We start from the raw sequence: 6,000 nt of genomic DNA, 5'->3' as shown, positions 1-6,000 counted from the left end.
GAAATAGGAAGGAAAGAAGGGAGGGAGGGAAGAAAGGAAGGGAGGTAAAGTGGAAGGAAGAGGGGAAAGGAGGGAGGGAGAAAGGAAAGGGAGGGAGGGAAGAAAGGAAGGGAGGAAAAGAGGAAGGAAGAGGGAGGGAGAAAGGAAAGGAGGGAGGAGGGAGGAAATAGGAAGGAAAGAAGGAAAGAAGGGAGGGAGGGAAGAAAGGAGGGGAGGAAAAGAGGAAGGGAGGAAAAGGAAGGAAAGAAATAAGGGAGGGAAGGAGGGAGGAAGGGAGAAAAAGAAGAAGGAAAGAAATAAGGGAGGGAGGGGGGAAGGAAGGAAGACTAATAGAAATCTAGCAATATACAGCTAGTCCTCGACTTATGACCTCAATTGAGCCCAGCATTTCTGTTGTTAAGTGGGTTTTCTCCCATTATATGACTTTCCTTGCCACGGTTGTTAAGTGAATCCGGCTTCCCCATGGACTTTTGTTTGTCAGAAGGTCGCAAAAAGGGATCCCATGACCCCGGGACAATGCCCCGTCATAAATGTGAGTCAGCTGCCAAACCGTCCGAATTTTGATCACATGACCCCCGGGACACCGCAACTGTCATAAGTGTGGAAAACAGTCGTAAATCACTTCAGCGCCTTTGTAACTTCAAAGGGCCACTAAAGTGAACGGTTGTAAGTTGAGGCTTACCTGTGCAACCCTGTGATGGAAGCCCCTCCCCTTTTCCAGGTATTTGACAGGTGCATCCCACATTAAAAAAAGGGACTAGGACAGTGTTTCTCAACCTTGGCAACTTGAAGATGTCCGGACTTCAACTCCCAGAATTCCCCAGCCAGCGAATGCTGGGGAATTCTGGGAGTTGAAGTCCGGACATCTTCAAGTTGCCAAGGTTGAGAAACACTGGACTAGGAGTTTGAGCAATCTCGACCTTTGTTTTGGGACACCCCTGCCGAGAACCACCATACAGCTAGTCCTTGATTTACAACAGTTCATTTAGTGACTGTTCAAAGTTACAACGGCGCTGAGAAGAGTGACTTGTGACCGTTTGCAGCATCCCCGTGGCAACGTAATCAACATTCAGACGCTTGTGGACTGACTCACAGCTACGATGGTTGCATCGTCACGCGCTCCCCTTTTGCGACCTCCAGACAAGCAATTCACTTAAGAACCGCGCTACTAATTTAACCACCGCTGGGATTCGCTTAACAACCGTGGCAAGAAAGGACAGAAAACGGGGCAAAATTCACATAACAAATGTCTCACTTAGCAACAAAGACGTGGGGCTCAATTAATCGAGGACCACCTGCATTGGAGTCTTTGTTTTAGACTCCCCTTTTCCGCGTTTCTTCTCTATCCGTTCATTTATGAGTTTTAACTCCAGGCCTGATTTGCATTAAATAAATAAATAAAAAAAAAAAATAGAAAAGTTTGCCAGAAAACCAGGCAATAATAAATGTTATTCCTCTCTTCCGTTTTGTTCTTTGCTACCCAATGACACATAAGGGGAAGAAAAAGAGATTTCACAAGAAGAAGTTAATAATTCACAATTATTAACTTCTAACCATGTCTTCCTTAAGTGGCTGGGATTTTTTCCCCCTGCTAACTTTAACTCTGAATCTGCCTCAATTCCTTTTAAAAGGTAAAGGTTCCCCTCGCACATGTGTGCTAGTCGTTCCCGACTCTAGGGGGCGGTGCTCATCTCTGTTTCAAAGCCGAAGAGACAGCGCTGTCCGAAGATGTCTTCGTGGTCATGTGGCCGGCATGACTCAACACCGAAGGCACACGGAACGCTGTTCCCTTCCCCCCAAAGGTGGTTCCTATTTTTCTACTTGCATTTCTACATGCTTTCGAACTGCTAGGTTGGCAGAAGCTGGGACAAGTCACAGGAGCTCACTCCGTTATGCGGTGCTAGGGATTCGAACCGCCAAACTGCCGACCTTTCTGATCGACCAGCTCAGCATCTTAGCCACCGAGCCATCACGTCCCTATATAAGGAAGATTTTTAAAGGCAGCCAAAAGTTCTTAGAATAGGTTGTTTGCAAGGGCTTTTAGCAGAAGTGAATATGCTTGAATTCTCCTTGGAGCATCTGAGCAGATTCTTACGAGGTTTGCAAAAAGTCTGCATGACAGGGAGATGAACAATTGCGGGACGATGCAGAGGGATGCAAATAAATGTAATTATATCAATTGTGTGATTATGCAAACGATGTACATGAAGTCAGTCATCCAAATTGTTTTGGCAGCCTTTGGTGGCGTTTTCACAATAGGGATTTGAACCGCCGAACTGCTGACTTTTCTGATCGTCTTAACCACTGAGCCACTGCGTCTCTCTTCACCTTTACTATTATTATGTATATATAAATGAACTCATACAATACACTGTTTATTAAGCACTCATAAATGTCATTTTATTTTGTAGCAGATTTTTTTACTATTTTTTCCCTTCTACAACACCTTACAGTCATTACATCAACATTGTTATGTCATCATACCTGTACATGTATATAATATTTCGCTTCTATATTTACACACCTTTATACACAGTTCTATATATATTTATATATAGCTTTTTGGCTTAATTAATTTTATTCTTGTTTTGCAGCCATTTGTACCAATTGTTCCAAATTTCATAATATTCCGACTCTTCTTTATCTTTTAATTTCAGTGTTAATTTGTCCATCCCTGCACAATCCAAAGGTTTTTTTTAATCACTAATTCATCCGAGGGGGGTATTATTTTGTTTCCAGCATTGGGCAAATGCTATTCTAGCTGTAGTTAGCAGATGTGTTAATATGTACTTAATTTTCTTTGTATCTTTCCCTTTGATTATTCCCAGTAGAAAGATTTCGGGTTTGTATTTTATCTGTTCTCCTGTAATTTCTTGCACCCATTTCCAAATTTTTGTCCAATATTTTTTTCTTTCCGGGCAGATCCACCATGTGTGATAATAAGTCCCTTGTACTTTTTTACACTTCCAGCAGGTCGGCTTCATGTTTGGGTACATTTTAGCCAATCTTGTTGGTGATAAATGCCAACGGTAAAACATTTTGTATATATTTTCTTTAAGTGCTGCTGATCGTGTTAGTTTATAATTTGTGTTCCAAATTCTTAATTTTTTTTTTAAAGGAACTATTGTAAGTCGAGGCCTACCTACACGGTGAAGTACCGGTAAATCTTTGCGGAATTTTTAAAAAAATTGTTCTCACCCACCCAAGCAGGCTTGAACAATTGGTTCCACGGAATGCCTCGAATACCTTTCCTCCCGGTTGAAATGTCAGGCCGACCTTGGCTCCTGGCGCTAAACCTCGTGGTGTCTCCTGGGTCTCTGTTATTACGGCACATTAACACACCCTTTGATCAGCAATGACTTCTCATTCCTTCTCATGGCTGTCCTTCCCTGATTTGCTCAAGTGGGAGATTTCTTAACCCCGCTTTCAGCTTCCAAGGGCTCACCAAACACAGTTTGGAATTGGGTGGAAGGAATGAAACGAAGGAAGGATTTTAACCATCAAAGGGGGAAAATATCGGTGCCGCGCAGGGGTGGGTTTCTCGCCCCGTTCCAACCGGTTCGGTTGGAACGGGGCCGGCGGCGTCCTCGTGCACGCGCGCGGTGCACGCATGTGTACTAGCGTGTGCGCGACGCTCCAGCTGCTCCTGGAGGATCGCGCAGGCGCTGTATGCATCCTGCGCATGCATGGAAGCGCAGAACTCGTCAAAACCGGGTAAGGACCGCGGGCGGGCGAGCGGGCCCTTCGCCGTTCCTGGAAGTTACTTACTTCCGGGTTCGCCGACCAACCGGTTCACAGGGACCGCCGCGAACCGTTTGAAACCCACCCCTGGTGCCGCGCGATCGTCAGAACTTTTTGAAACTTTTTTTAGCAGGTTTTTTTTTTTTACTACTGGTTCGCCCGAACCGGTAGCAAATAAATGCTTTAAAAAGTTTTTTTTTAAAGTTCTGATGACCAGCTGTGCGACAATCAGCTGTGCCACGTGATCATCGGGGCTTTTTAAAAACATTTTTAAAGCATTTTTTTATTACAGGTTCGGGCAAAATGGCCCGAACCGGTAGCATTTCACCCCTGGGGGAGTTTATACCTTCTGTTGGGCTTTGCACTTGAACTTCCTGTTCCTTTTGCAAGAACATGTATTCTATTGTCTGTTGTCAGATTCCTATGGGGTCATGTTTGTCTCAGCTCCCAGGTTTGGTTGAAGTTTGCTGGGTGATGGAATGTCCTTAGGAGATTGCATTGCAGTGGGCTTTGTGTCTTCTGCTAAATGGTCCTATTATGTCCTGAAGAGCCATGTCTTAATCCCATCACCCTGGAGCTGAAGGTCTGTTGTCTTGTAGATAGGCTGGCCCAGTCCCGCTGGAGCTAATAATTAAGGTGGGGGTTGCTTTCTGAGAGCCTGTTTCTCCTTTAGGGAAATATAATATTCTGCTGTTTTAAATATTTCCACAAAATATTTCATTTTTCTAGGAGAGGGGTGGGTGCTAACATTGTACAATTAGGAACAGCACTGATGACGTTACCTAGTTGGGTTATGAAACGTCTTCAAGAAAGCCACCAAGTTCAGAGAGCACCAAGGACCCCACAGTTCAACCCTGAGCTGCAAATATTCTCTTCCATCTGCTTCTTCTGGGCCAGAGTGGCGCAGTGGTGAGAGTGCAGTACTGCAGGCTACCTCTGCTGACTGCCGGCTGTCAGCAGTTTGGCAGATCGAATCTCAGCGGGCTCAAGGTTGACTCAGCCTTCCGAGGTGGGTCAAATGAGGACCTAGATTGTTGGGGGCAAGAGGCTGACTCTGTAAACTGCTAAGAGAGGGCTGTAAAGCACTGTGAAGCGGTATATGTCTAAGTGCTATCACTATTCCTTCCTTCCTTCCTTCCTTCCTTCCTTCCTTCCTTCCTTCCTTCCCTCCCTCCCTCCCTCCCTCCCTCCCTCCCTCCGTCCTTCCTCTCTTAATTCCCTTTCTCATTCTCCTTCCTGATGTCACAGTGGTTAGAATGCAGTATTGCAGGTTAAGTCTGCCCACAGCCAGCAGTTCAATCCTGACTGGCTCAAGGTTGACTCATCCTTCCGAGGTGGGTCAAATGAGGACCCAGATTGTTGAGGGCAAGAGGCTGACTCTGTAAACCACTTAGCGAGGGCTGTAAAGCACTGTTAAGCGGTATATAAGTCTAAGTGCTATCACTATTCCTTCCTTCCTTCCTTCCTTCCTTCCTTCCTTCCTCCCTCCCTCCCTCCCTCCCTCCCTCCCTCCCTCTCCTAATTCCCTTTCTCATTCTCCTTCCTGGTGGCACAGTGGTTAAAATGCAGTATTGCAGGTTACGTCTGCCTACTGCCAGAAGTTCGATCCTGACCGGCTCAAGGTTGACTCAGCCTTCCGTCCTTCCGAGGTGGGTAAAATGAGGACCCAGATTGTTGAGGGCAAGAGGCTGACTCTGTTAACCGCTTAGCGAGGGCTGTAATGCACTGTGAAGTGGTATATAAGTCTAAGTGCTATCACTATTCCTTCCTTCCTTCCTTCCTTCCTTCCTCCCTCCCTCCCTCCCTCCCTCCCTCCTTCCTTCCTTCCTTCCTTCCTTCCTCTCTTAATTCCCTTTCTCATTCTCCTTCCTGGTGGCACAGTGGTTAGAATGCAGTATTGCAGGTTAAGTCTGCCTACTGCCAGCAGTTCGATCCTGACCGGCTCAAGGTTGACTCAGCCTTCCGTCCTTCCGAGGTGGGTAAAATGAGGACCCAGATTGTTGGGGGAGGCAAGAGGCTGGCTCTGTAAACCATTTAGTGAGGGCTGAAAAGCATTGTGAAGATTCTAAGTGCTATTGCTATATTTCATCTCTGCTCTGGTTAAACCTGAATTTCTGACGCCCTTTGCTTTTATGCTTTATTGTTCTACATCAGCTGGTCTGGAGACGGAACAAGCTATACATTACCTTTACAGTGTTGTCAGACCACAATTCTCATCACCCCTAGCAGCACTGGCTAGGATTATTATTTTTAAAATAA

Source organism: Thamnophis elegans, chromosome 9 (genome assembly GCF_009769535.1).
Source record: "Thamnophis elegans isolate rThaEle1 chromosome 9, rThaEle1.pri, whole genome shotgun sequence".
NCBI classification, from domain to species: domain Eukaryota; kingdom Metazoa; phylum Chordata; class Lepidosauria; order Squamata; family Colubridae; genus Thamnophis; species Thamnophis elegans.
This window is presented reverse-complemented; position numbering follows the sequence as displayed.